This window comes from Theobroma cacao, chromosome 8, assembly GCF_053813885.1.
Source record: "Theobroma cacao isolate CCN51 chromosome 8, ASM5381388v1, whole genome shotgun sequence".
NCBI classification, from domain to species: domain Eukaryota; kingdom Viridiplantae; phylum Streptophyta; class Magnoliopsida; order Malvales; family Malvaceae; genus Theobroma; species Theobroma cacao.
Genome location: NC_142646.1, coordinates 25,167,550 through 25,182,855, shown reverse-complemented (window position 1 = coordinate 25,182,855; position 15,306 = coordinate 25,167,550). Strand labels below are relative to the sequence as shown.

Genomic DNA, 15,306 nt, shown 5'->3' with positions numbered 1-15,306 from the left:
CCTCAGCGTTCGGGAAAATTAATGGCTTTAATTATTTCTACATATTTCATGTTTACTTTGCATTTAGGAAATTTCAATATTCTTAATCCTATTAATCCATCTCATATTGCTTAATCGTACTATAGATTATATTCCCTTAACTATTTCTCCAAAATTCCTCAGGTCACCATAAATCGTCTTCTGATAAGACTCTTAATTGTTACATTGTCTATACAACTCATCAAATATATTGAGTTCAAATCTTGAACCACTAAAACCATTATTCATTTTAGTTGGGTACATCATTACTCCACACATACATATACATGTACATTCAAATGTCTATATTCCTCATTATGTATACGAGTCTCTATTTTCAAATGCCTTCAGACTAATTTCTCTTTGTTCATTCCCATCCATAATCAAGATTCAATAGAATAATCTTCATAATTCATACATTCTCATCATGCCTGTGCATAGTTCCTCATCATTTATATACTTATATTCTCTTCTTATCATTTCCAATTATATGCTTAAGTTTCCTTGTACTGTATATCATTGCATCACAATGTCATCTCCATTGAATTATAATCTATTATGCGTGTATGTTTTATAATCCCATTGGTATCTCAAAAATTTATCTTGACTTGATCATTGCATCTTATGCAATACTACAATTCCTAAAAGTCATCCTTATTCCTCGATTATCCTTCATGTCTCCTATATATTGTATCCTTATTGCATTTCGATATTGATTTGTCACTTAAAACTCATATTCATTTGAATCATGTATGCCTCACACATTTTCGAATTCCAATTCCCATAATATATTAAGAAAGTTTCATTATCTGACTTCATTATTAGGGTTAACTTCTATCATCCTTTATTCCGCTCTTTCATATGAATATAACATCATTTTTCCTTAACTAATTTACAAATTATACTTGAAATTACAAGACTTGAAACTAAATTCTCCTCAAGTACTTTTTAATGTTAATACTTATACCACTCTCAGCTTATAGCTTCCTTTTTATAACTGCATAACTTAGTGCTTGCTTTCACAAGATCTATGGCAGAACTTCTCTTGAGTATTTTCTTAGGGATATTTATTTTAAATTTATGTCTCACAACATATGATCATTTAACCCATAACTTAGCCATTTGGCTCCTTAGCAAGTTTCAAAGTCACGCATTTTATGCTCATCATGTATAACTTATAATTCTTTCTCAAGGGCGTTTAAACATTCTTGAAACACTTAATCACTTATTTACTCTTTTATACACCAAGTATATCATTTCCATAAAGGCATGCCCAACTACTCATGCTTCAATTTATCTCTATGGGTTTCTAGCATGTCACCTAGTTTACTTGTGTTGTTACTAATCCTTTCTTTTCAACAAGGTCAAGACAAGATCAATATATTCTCATAACAATATTCTATATAAACTCATTTGCTATATCATTATTGAAATCTTTATTTACATTTTCCTCACTTGGTATTGACATCTCTTATCAGTATCTCATACATTCATCTAACCTTTCGCTCGCTTCCTCTTTAGTCTTTAACAAGACTTAATCTCTTGTCTTCTTTATTTCTTAAGATTTGACTTCAGTCATCATATTATTCATCTTAACACTCCACATGTTAATTTATTTTTATGTAGCCATCTCAAAAATTCTCTAACTTTTCTTTCTCTTACATGCCAATATATATAAGGCAATAAAAAAAAAACTTTGCAATTTCACTCATCATCTTTATCTTAATACCTCCCAATGCACTTAAGACTCCAAACAACAAAGCTTAGCATGAAAACCAATGACTATTCTTCAACTCGTGAGTTTCATCTTCATGCCACTCTTAATTTGCTCTGCTTTCTAGCCATTAGGGGTTCTTAACGTGACAGCGTTTGATAGTCAGTACTGTGGCGTTGCAACGGTTTGAATTCACTTTATCTTAGCAACTCTTCCACCTTTAAAGCTACTACCTCAATTATTCACAATCGTGTGGCTTCCCTTTTAGTCTATACCACAATTAGCAAGACTAACTTTCTATCACAAGTGTGCGATCAAAACATTGATTTAACGTATTTATTTTGCCACTAACAGTCATATATCTTTACCATAACATTTAATACAAGTTTGCTTAAGCGAAAGTCTCCAAATTTATTCATAGCTACATGTATCTCAAATTGCTCATCACTTATCATCAGTCAATAAATCCCACTCGAAAATACCCTTTCCATATCGTATAGTGATTTCACCATATAGCATCACTGCACGATGTTCCTCCATTTTACTATCACGCATACTCCATAGAAATTAATTAAAAGATTTACGTACCTTAACTAATGCTAATTCCATTTAATCATATCTTAAATACTTCAAACTTGTAAATTACAACTCCAAATGTATGTCCATATATTGATAATCCTTATATATTTCATGAAAACTACAACTTACAAACTAGCTTTTTATCATATGCACACTATTAGAACATTAATTTCAACATATTTAATCTACCCTTGGTGGTATGTCAAAATCATCCCTGTCTCGGTTGCAATCCAGAGGAATCTCTCCTCTGCATATCCGTATGAGCTGGTGGAGATGGAGCAGCTACCGTAGCCCGTCCTAACTATGGGCAATCTCTCCTAATGTGACCCGGTTGATCACAACGAAAACATTGTGCAGGCCCTCTGCACGGCCCAACATGATAATTCCCACAATTTCTGCATCTATGTGAACTTCTTGAAACAGAGGAGTCTTTGCCCCTTTTTGGTGGCTGACTAGAAGATACACTATCAAGCCCGATCTTATAAAATACTTTCCATGTCATTCATATGATTGACAATATGCTTGCATACTTGGAAAGCCTTGAAAGAAAAATCGTTAAAAGACGACAATGTACCAAATGGTACAATTAAGTTAATTTAAGTCTCGAACTAGATCAAATAGAGAATTTAAAATGAAATTAAGAATATTAAAGTCCCAGAATGGTTTAATATGGTGATTTGGAGTTCGAGGATCAATTTGAAGTCAAACTAGAATTTTTACTGTCCAGGGGCAAAATGGTCATTTGCCACCCAAGGACACAATGGGAATTTTTAGAAAAGAATTTTTTTAGCCCCATTTGACTTATTGGAGTATGATTTGAGTATTGGAGTATAATTTGAGGGTTTGGCAGTGAAAAAGTTTAATTCCAGTGATTTCTAGAGTGTAGGGGCAAAATCGTAATTTTACCACCCGCAGACAAAATTTGAGATTTTGAGAGAATTTAGATCAAATTTGACAAATTGGAGAATGGTATGAGTATAAGGGATGAAAAATATGTCTATGTGCAATTTTTCAATTTTTGGGGCAAAAATGTAATTTTTGACTTTTACGGGGGTAAAAGTGTAAATTTCAAAAATTACTCCACCAAGACTTTGGATAAGTCTGATAATTTTACCTAAGCTATGGATATGTGGGACAAGTGTATGGTGAAAATTTGGAAACAAATGGATGGCTAGAATTTAAGGAATTAATAAAACATTAAAAAAATGAATAAAATAATATTATATTATTTTAGCCTTTAAAAAGGTAAAAATTCCGGAATTCTCATCTTCTTCAGCTGTCCAAACCAGGGGAGAAAAGGGGAAAAAAAAAACAAGAATCCTACCTGAAAAATTTGGAGAAAATCAAGAGAAATCAAGAAATCAAGCATTAAAAAGGTAAATTTCATTGATTTTCCTTGTGATTTTCACTACCCATGCATTTTTTTCTCATTTTCATGCAAAATTAGAAAGTGGGTATGGACACCCATGCTGGCCAAACCTCCATGGATGAGTTTTGAGCTTGATTTTTGGTTGATTTTAATTGAATTAAGTGATTTTAGTTAAGTTATATTGAAATATAGCAAAAATAAGCTAGAAATATAATTTTCTCCCATTGAAACCCATTATGCTGAATTTTCTAGGGGAATATTGGCTGCTGATCTTGATGGTTATTTGAGGAATTATGATGAATAATGATGAATTATGAGCCTAGAAAAATAATGGAAATTTTCGGAGCAAAGTTACAAATTTTTACCCACTAGGGGTATTTTCGTAATTTGTTATCGGGACTGATAATTTGCACCACACTGAGGGACATTAAGTCAATTTGGGTGCAATTGAGGTATAGAAACTGAAAAAAATTAATTTGGAGTTTAAACGGATGCGTATATCAATTTATCGGGTAAAAGACCGAAATAGGCTAACACCGCATTTAGGCAAAAATTTAGACATTTTTGCATTCCATATCAAGCATTAGTAGTCTAAATTAGTTTAATTTCAATTTAGTACCAATGTGGTGAATTTCTCGATTTTGTATTGTGTCAAGGTGGTGAGTCCTCTGATAAAGGCAAGGGAATTGCACCCGAGGACCAATAGTCTGAGTATTTCGAAAATCCTCACTCTAGACACGGTGAGTAACCTTACCATCATTTTAATTATCTAAAGTATGTTTTTATTCGGTTTTGGTGAATTTTATGAAAATGAGTTCAAATGGTAAATTTTTATGTTTTGTAAACAAAATGAGTTTAAATGAAAATATTTTATAAATTGTCTTGAAACGAAATAACGATTTTGAAAATAGAGTAATTGGAGACCACTGATATGTTGTAAATTTAAAATTGAATTAATGGCTTATGTTATTGTATTGGCATGACTGGCTGGGCTGTGTTTTTATGAATTATATGAATTGCTTTATTTTACCCTTGCAGGCTGGGTAGTAATATATTAGCCCTGTCATGCTGTCAAAATTTTATTGTATGGTGGGTTTGACCTGCTGCAGTGGGCTGGATTCTGTGGACTAGCCTATTAGAGGGGCACGGAATCCTGTTATATTTTTACCTCGGTTGGAGAGGCGAGTAGGGTAACTCCTGAGGTATAACTTTTAGAGTTCACTTCACGCCAAACCACCTCGTGAAGGGGAACTCGGCCAACGTCAAGGAATGGCTATGTTTTCAAAATAAAAACATGACTTTCTAATAGCCTTGGCGGACTCAGTTGGGATAGCCCTCGGCCAAGGTATCCCAAATAACTGAGTATGATAATAATTTTTGGCATGAGCCAAGCTTTTTAAGAAATTCATAAGCCATACTGATTACTTGCTTTAAATAAATTGATTTCATTTGGTTGAAATAAGTTGAAAGATGATAAATTACAGTTTGATGAAATGTTTTAATAGTCTCCTTTTACTCGACTTTAGATATTTTGAGTGATGTTTGTTTACTCACTGGGATTTTATAATCTCACCACCCTCATTTCCACCTATTTCAGGTTCAGAATAGATTGTAGATAACTGATATCGGCAAGGATTACAGTTGAACTTGCCACATCCAAAGACTGTAGGTTCATTTCTTTTGATACTTTTGGTCATTCGTGGGCCCACGTGTCACTGTAAATTAAATTCTATACTTTGGTTATCTGTATTACGGTATGTAAGAATTTATTTTGCTTTTACGCTATAAAAATTATTTATGCAGTGTTCTTAAAATATCGTTTTATGTGAAAATTGAATATTTTATTGAATATTTTTATTTTATTATAACAGTCATAATTCCATTTTAAACGAATGTTTTAGACATCCAAAATTATTTTTGATTAAGAAATATGTGTTTTCCACTTACATACTATATTTTTAGATGATTTTTGAGATTTTTGGGATAAATGACAAAAATACCCCTGTGAGACGAAAATTATTATTTCATTTGTTTAAGTTGGAAACAGTTTAAAATCTTTTAAAATGTGGTATTTGGAAACAGTTACCCACAGGGGAAATGAGAAGCTGATATTAAAGCCTTGCGGGGTCTCGGTTGACATTCCGGGTAATGAATGTAAATTGAGACGTCGCGGCGGTTGTCACGGGCTCGATGGGAGTTCCGGGTCGTGACATACACTTAGATTTCTCCTTTTTGCTAACTCAGCTCGTAGACTCCTATTTTCATTCGCAAGCTTCTCAGCTCTTAAAGCCATTCGCACCACCTCTTTAGCCACGGTTGCGTCCGACTCACCCCTAAAAGAAACACAACTATGTTGCCTAACCTCTTTAAGCTTCTTAGAATCAGAAACATCCAGCACTGGTAGTGGGACAGGAGGTGGGGATGGTGGTACTGAAGGAGCAGCTAGAGGAACTATAGGAAGAGCTTGACCAGCTTGAGCCTGGCCAGCAATAGCAGTTAAGAAGGCTGCTAATGCCTGAACTGCCTCAAGAGGCATAACAGGAATACTAGTAAGTGGCAGAGGAGGTGGAGGATGTGAAGGAGTCTTGGTCTGTTCAGCAGCAGGTGCTGCCCGAATGGTGGATGCAGTCGATTCCTCCTCTATTGCACCTAACTGATGACGTTGGAAATGACCTCTTCCCCTCCCAGCTGATCTAGTGAAAGGTGGTTGTTTGCGTTGAGGAGACATAATAATCTATAAGAGGGAACAAAGTGAGTTTAGGCAACCTCAGGCTTTATATGTTTATGCATGTATTTTATTCAACCTAACCTAACTTAACTCGGGGCCACACTGACACTGTAAATTTTTAAAACAGCTTTAAAATAACTTTAAACCCAAAACTCTAATCTTTAAAACCAACAGCTCTGATACCAACTTAATTGTCACGACCCGGAACTCCCATCGAGCCCGTGACAACCGCCGCGACGTCTCAATCGACATTCATTACCCGGAATGTCAACCGGAACCCCGTAAGGCTTTAATATCAGCTTCTCATTTCCTCTGTGGGTAACTGTTTTCAAATATCACATTCTAAAAGATTTTAAACTGTTTCCAATTTAAACAAATAAAATAATAATTTTTGTCTCACAGGGGTATTTTGGTCATTTATCCCAAAAATCTCAAAATCATCTAAAAATATAGTATGTAAGTGGAAAACACATATTTCATAATCAAAAATAATTTTGAATGTCTAAAACATTCGTTTAAAATGGAATTATGACTGTTATAATAAAATAAAAATATTAAATAAAATATTCAATTTTCACATAAAAAGATATTTTAAGAACACTGCATAAATAATTTTTATAGCGTAAAAGCAAAATAAATTCTTACATACCGTAATACAGATAACCAAAGTATAGAATTTAATTTACAGTGACACGTGGGCCCACGAATGACCAAAAGTATCAAAAGAAATGAACCTATAGTCTTTGAATGTGGCAAGTTCAACTGTAATCCTCGTTGATATCAGTTATCTACAATTTATTCTGAGCCTGAAATGGGTGAAAATGAAGGTGGTGAGATTATAAAATCCCAGTGAGTAAACAAACATCACTCAAAATATCTAAAGTCGAGTAAAAGGAGACTATTAAAACATTTCATCAAACTGTAATTTATCATCTTTCAACTTATTTCAACCAAATGAAATCAATTTATTTAAAGCAAATAATCAGTATGGCTTATGAATTTCTTAAAAAGCTTGGCTCATGCCAAAAATTATTATCATACTCAGTTATCTGGGATACCTTGGCCGAGGGCTATCCCAACTGAGTCCGCCAAGGCTATTAGAAAGTCATGTTTTTATTTTGAAAACATAGCCGTTTCATGACGTTGGCCGAGTTTCCCTTGACGTGGTGGTTTGGTGTGAAGTGAACTTTAAAGTTATACCTCGAGAGTTACCCTACTCGCCTCTCCAACCGAGGTAAAAATATAACAGGATTCCGTGGCCCTCTAATAGGCTAGTCCACAGAACTCAGCCCACTGCAACAGGTCAAACCCACCATACAATAAAATTTTGACAGCATGACAGGGCTAATATATTACTACCCAGCCTGCAAGGGTAAAATAAAGCAATTCATACAATTCATAAAAAACACAGCCTAGCCAGTCATGCCAATACAATAACATAAGCCATTAATTCAATTTTAAATTTACAACATATCAGTGGTTTCCAATTACTCTATTTTCAAAATCGTTATTTCGTTTCAAGACAATTTATAAAATATTTTCATTTAAACTCATTTTGTTTACAAAACATAAAAATTTACCATTTGAACTCATTTTCATAAAATTCACCAAAAGAGAATAAAAACATACTTTAGATAATTAAAATGATGGTAAGGTTACTCACTGTGTCTAGAGTAGGGATTTTCGAAATACTCAGACTACTGGTCCTCGGGTGCAATTCCCTTGCCTTTATCGAAGGACTCACCACCTTGACACAATACAAAATCGAGAAATTCACTACATTGATACTAAATTGAAATTAAACTAATTTAGACTACTAATGCTTGATATGAATGCAAAAATGTCTAAATTTTTGCCTAAACGCAGTGTTAGCCTATTTCGATCTTTTACCCGATAAATCGATATACGTGTCCGTTTAAACTCCAAATTAATTTTTTCATTTTCTATACCTCAATTGCACCCAAATTGACTTAATGTCCCTCAGTGTGGTGCAAATTATCAGTCCCGGTAGCAAATTATGAAAATACCCTTAGTGGGTAAAAATTTGTATTTTTACTTCGAAAATTCTCATTATTTTTCTAGGCTCATAATTCATCATTATTCATCATAATTCCTCAAATAAACATCAAGATCAGCAGCCAATATTCCCCTAGAAAATTCGGCATAATGGGTTTCAATGGGAGAAAATTATATCTCTAGCTTATTTTTGCTATATTTCAATATAACTTAACTAAAATCACTTAATTCAATTATAATCAACCAAAAATCAAGCTCAAAACTCATCCATGGAGGTTTGGCCAGCATGGGTGTCCATACCCACTTTCTAATTTTGCATGGAAATGAGAAACAAATGTATGGGTAGTGAAAATCACAAGGAAAATCAATGAAATTTACCTTTTTAATACTTGATTTCTTGATTTCTCTTGATTTTCCCCAAATTTTCAGGTAGGGTTCTTATTTGTTTTTTTCCCCCTTTTCTCCCCTGGTTTGGACAGCTGAAGAAGATGAGAATTCTGGAATTTTGACCTTTTTAATGGCTAAAATAATATAATATTATTTTATTCATTTTTTTAATGTTTTATTAATTCCTTAAATTCTAGCCATCCAATTGTTTCCAAATTTTCACCATACACTTGTCCCACATATCCATAGCTTAGATAAAATTCTCAGACTTATCCAAAGTCTTGGTGGAGTAATTTTTGAAATTTACACTTTTACCCCCGTAAAAGTCAAAAATTACATTTTTGCCCCAAAAACTGAAAAATTGCTCATAGACATATTTCTCATCCCTTATACTCATTCCATTCTCCAATTTGTCAAATTTGATCTAAATTCTCTCAAAATCTCAAATTTTGTCCGCAAGTGGTAAAATTACGATTTCGCCCCTACACTCTAAAAATCACCGAAATTAAACTTTTTCACTGTCAAACCCTCAAATTATACTCCAATACTCAAATCATACTCCAATAAGTCAAATGGGGCCAAAAAAGTCTTTTTAAAAAATTCCCATTGTGTCCCTGGGTGGCAAATGACTATTTTGCCCTTGGACAGTAAAAATTTCGGTTTGACTCCAAATTGATCCTCGAACTCCAAATCATCATATTAAACCATTCTGGGACTTTAATATTCTTAATTTCATTTTAAATTCTCTATTTGATCTAGTTCGAGGCTTAAATTAACTTAATTGTACCATTTGGTACATTGTCGTCTTTTAACGATTTTTCTTTCAGGGGCTTTCCAAGTATGCAAGCATATTGTCAATCATATGAATGACATGACAAGTATTTGATAAGGTCGGGCTTGACAAAGTTGTCTTGCATGTGGAGTGATAACTCAAGATGCTTTTTGAGTATAGTTAAACCTTTACAAATTTAACTCAAGATGCTTGGCATCTCTAAGTGATATTTCAGTAAATACATATCTATATTTCAGCACAATAATTATAAGTAATATAAGAAAATTATAATTGAAATGCAATTATATAAACAGACAGTTAATATTTCAATTATATACAATTGAAAATTTGTAACACTGATTTTTAAATTATTTAGTCTTGTTAGAATTAATAAAAATATTTATAATAAAAACAATTCAATTTAATTTGTTCTCTTTTACAAATGGGATAAATCTTGTCTATTTACAAATTAGTTAAACCTTATTAATATTAATGATAAAAAATTAAAATGGTAAATTAGAAATATAATGAACAAATATGACTATTTTCGTCAATCAAAAAATTTTTCAACATTCCTACTTCTATAAATAGTAACTATCAAAATATAATTTGCGGATATAGAAGTGAAATTATGCATTTTGTTTTATATATAAAACATTTTGTTTGTAGTCCTTTAAAAATTTCATTTTGATTTGTATATGAAGTTTTGGTATGATTGGACGGCATCTCTTATGCTGTTAGGAATGTCCAATTTGATACCTCAAAGTCAAGTTTTAGAGAAAATGATAAAGTAATTGAGATTTTCACTACTTTTATTAAAAACAAACATAAATGCATCTAAATTATTTTGGTGCGAAAATTTTCTCACATCATTTACTCTCTCTTTAATGAGCAATTAGTTTGAGTAAATACACGTATCTGTATCATACAACATAATCAGCTAATCGATCGATTTCTCATTTAAGAATTATTTTTCTTTCTTTACCAAGTACCATTTGAACTCGATTGGTTTACTGGGTGGTATAAAAGTGGAATACAATAAAAATTTAATAATAATAAATATCTTTCTCCTTGGAATAGCTATTACGAAGTCCATGTTGCTAATTGTTTTTGAAAAATAGCTCATTCTTTGAAATGATTATTCCTTGATGAAATAGAAATAGTGGTCCCAATAGGAACACCCCCAAGGATGGATTAGCCATCTAACACAGAGTGGAATACCTATTCCATTAAACCAAATGAGATGTTCATAAATATATGGTTCACATTTCATAAAAGCTTTTTATTTTCTTTAATTAGGACACGTACGTGACAAGTATATATTGGTGGATAAAACAAGAAACAGATATACAAATGATAGTTACATGAAAATGCATTTATTAGAGTACCCGCTTAATAAGTGACTATATAACCCCTATGAAAACCCTTTCAATCAATTTTAAGTCCATGATAATGAATTAATACGACAACAAGAGTCTAGACTTGGCTAAAGAATTCAAGACATCACCATAGGAAACTAAGTCTAGTCTATGAAAGCTTGAGAACTTAAATCACATCCTTTTTTATTTTCACAAGTGAACCAGGACAAGTCCAGCAATATCAGAAGTTGTCGTCTGGAAGAAATGAAAACAAAACAAAACAACAAAAAAAGAGCTATATCATCCAGCCAATCGGTTTTGAACGAAGGACTTAACCTCCGCAATTAGCAAGGAAGATTCAGGCAACTCCGCAAACGAATAAAACCCATGAAAGGCATTCGGATACTCAATCGTGTACACTGTTTTCCCACACTTCTTTAATCCCTCCACGTACTTTCTCTGCCAATCTTGCAAAGGATCAAACCCGCCGATGAAAACAAGGGTAGGTGGAAACGGTAAATGTGAAATATCCACAGAATTTGGCCCAAACACATTCACCGCTTGATGATCCCGGTTGCAGCCTTGTGGCAAGAAAGCCTTCCACATCCAATCTGTGCGCTTCACTGATATTAATGGAGCCCCAACAAGCTTCATCTCCGATTCTGTCCTTTCCTCTCCTCCAAAAAAGGGTTGCAATTCTATAACTCCGACAAGGTTCAGTCGGGAAAATTCATGCTTGCAAGCCTTGAGGGCCACATGATGCGCCAGGTTGCCACCCGCACTGTCTCCAGCAATAAAGACCTGCTTCTTGATATTGGCAGAAGAAGCTGGAAATCCTTCAAACTTTGGGTTATCAATGAAATTCAAAACGTCAAAACCATCTTCATATTGCGACGGGTATCGATGTTCAGGCGAGAGCCTGTAGTTCACAGAGACAACAATAGCAGGAACTTCACGCGCAAGTCGCTTGCATAAGTCATCGTAGAGCATTGAATTGGCTGCCATAAACGCAAACCCTCCGCCATGGAAGTAGACTATTATGGGAATGGGCAGCCCGCCACCATCAGCACCATCGGCAACGGTGGTGCTGGTATATAGGCGAAACCAAAGTTTGCGGGTGCTATCAACCATGATGTCAGAAGAGACGATGCCATTATCAGGTTTTGTTGAAGTTGAAGGGGGGGCTTTGGGGTCGAAAAATTTCGTAAAAAATCGGTTGATGGCTGTGGCGTCAGAGCTGCAGAATGCATCTGTAGAGAAAGATAGAGCAGCAAGCATAAGTCTGATTTTTAATGGAAGGATCAACATTTTGAGTTAGCTACACATGAAAATGAAAGAGTTTCAAAGTGTTATAACAATGTCAACAAGATGCGAAAGCTAGGAGGAATTTAAAGGGAACGAAGAAACCATGAAGCCACCTGCCACTCGGCAATTAAGATAGGTGACGGGGCCAAATTATATACACGCAAATGACTTACTTATATATAATCAGGATAGTAAAATTATTATTGTTCACGAATTTAGGTAAGATTTGAGTAGTGATATTTGTTTTTTTTTTTTTTTGAGAAATAGATTTGAGTAGTGATATTAGTGTACCCATTACCTAGATTTGATTACAAAAAATAATTTTATATATATTATCTTTTATTTATAAATTCTTTATTAATGTAATAGTTACCAAAATTAACTAAATATTCTAATTATAATTTTAAACTTTAATTTATAGTTTTTATGAACTAATTTTAATTTTCATTACTAATATTAATAAAAATTGATTTCACATTTATTTTAATAGGATATTTAATGAATATAAGTATTTAATGGATAATATTTAAGATATTCAAATAAAGATTTAAATGATAATTAAAAGATTTTAGAGTTCAAATACCTATCAAATAATAAAATTCGAATTAGAGTATTTAAAAAATAACATACCTCACCCAATGATATCTTTATGCATGTTACCTTCCCCAATAATCATATTTTTATCGAATTTTCCTTTAATATGTCAAACATATAGAAGAAATACTGTTGATCTGTAATCAACCTAGTCAAAAAAATCCTAGCATAAACCCTGCTCTCCACTTTTGATGGTGTAACAAATTTCATTTTATCAAACTTTTAGGCAAAAGCTACCATTATTTGGTAGTAATGTATCCAAGATATGGCAGTACAAAAAAACAGGGTATTACCAACGAAAATTCTATTGTTAACATTTACGATTATGTTGGTAAGAGGAATTGCCGACGGAATTCTCGATTGAATTTTTCATTGATTGTCAATTAAAAAAGCTATCCTTGGTAAAGGTAAATCTGTCGGCAATGAAATATTCCATCAATAACTTATCGATTGAAAATTTCGTAGGGAATTTCGTTTGCAAAGACTCGATCCGTTGGTTTGAATGTCGTCGGTAAGGAGAGAAATTGGTTGGTAAATTTCGTCAATAATTATACCGATGAAGTTAAACTTGTCAAAAATTCTGTTGATGGTTACCAACAAAATTGTTTAGTCAACAATTTCATTAGAAAATATTGACGAAATTGTTGATGAATTGCCAACAGATCCTGCTTGGAAGCTTACAAGCATTATTTGTCAGCAAATGGCAGCAATTCCGTTGGTAAATGAAGAAATCCGTCTTTAAATGATGAAATCTGTTAGTAATTTCGTTGGAAATACTTGTAGAATATATATTTTTTTGATCAAATTTTATTTTGTTCGTAATAAGATCATTATATGATGTTGTTATTGATAAACTTAGATATAGCAAACACAAAAATGCATATATAGAGAAAAAATGAAAATGTAATACAAATGTAAATATTCAAATGTAAACATCTGATAATAATCCAAATATAAACATCCAATATAAATACAAATGTAACTAAGGCATTGGGGGTGGCTGTTGTTGTTGCTGCAGTGGAAGTTGTGGATCTGACGGTTGTGATGAGGAAGGCCCGAAGGTGTTTGACAATCTCCTCGATCGAATTACCTCCATCAACAAGTCACTAACGTAGCATTTGGTACTTTACAATGCAAACTAATTACAAGTAATGTGCTTACACGCAATGTGATTGTAGAAAAGATAACATTATAGTGTTTAGTATATAAGTAATTATTAACATGTAGGGAAGATAATATTACGGCGTTTGGTTTACAAGTACTTTACTGGGTATGTAATGTCAATTTTCAAAATTACCCCTACATATATTAAAATACAAGTTTAACATGTATTTTTATTATTAATTTTATATAATGTCATCTCTTAAATATATTTTTAATGTAATATATATTATTTACATTTTTTATTATAATCTTATATGTTTTTATTTTTTAATATAATTTCCTATATTATATATTTTATTTTAATTTTTTTCTTTAAAAGATAATATTTTATTTTTATTTCTTAATACATTTTATACGTATATATTAAATGCAGCAGCTTCCTCTCTTGTTTAGGAATCTACGGGTGTGATGAATAGTATGAAGAAGAAAAAAAATACCCAAATTGTCTTTGAGGTGCTAGAGGAAGAAGAAAAAATGAGTAGGATATACATAGATGGTGTCATCTTTAACATAGCAGAGCACAAGTGTCAGGATCATAAGATGAAATCAGCAAAAGATTCATGTTTTGTCAGAATGCATATTCTACTACTACTATGTATAGTTGCAAAAAACATTCAAATGGTATATATATAAATTTAGCATACAAAGATTGCTAGGTTCAAAAACCATATTCATCACTTATGAAGAAAATGAGAAAGTGTCTTGCAACCAATAACAAATTGGCAACAAAATGCCCACAATTCTCAATCTCCAATTAATTTCTCCTAGAAAAATCATAATTCAAAATAACTTGCTACCCAGCTAAAACAAAATATCAAGCATAACATCGCCAAAACCATAAAATTAAAAATCATAAATGAAGTTCCTTGATTGATGCTCTAAACCAAAAGCATAAAGTTCTAATAAAACCAAAGTTGAATTTATTTAAAGAATAGACCCACCATTGTTAAAATACAAAAGAGTTCAAAGCTAATAACATTGTTAAAGTTCACCGTAAATTGATGACTAGTTTTTTGCATTAACAATACCCATCATTGCTTAAGATTGAGCCTCTAAACAAAGCCTTGACATAAATTTTCTACAACTCTTCTGACAATGAAAAGATATAATTTATCTTCCACATATCACTATAGATGATATGTCCACCCTTAACTAGGGATGTCAACGAGGTACCCTACCCGGTTACACCGGGTTAGGGTACTCCATAAAAGGGTTCGGGTAGTGATTTCACTACCTGAATCGGGATCGGGTAGGGTTTGGGTACCACCACTTAAGTCCCTGTTACCCGAACCCTATTACTAT

At 32.8% G+C, this 15,306-nt stretch overlaps 1 pseudogene; it reads right to left on the bottom strand.

Moving 5' to 3' along the window:
• Positions 1–11,128: 11,128 nt before the first annotated feature.
• LOC18592792 (putative carboxylesterase 18 pseudogene) lies at positions 11,129–12,286 on the bottom strand (annotated as a pseudogene).
• Positions 12,287–15,306: the final 3,020 nt, after the last annotated feature.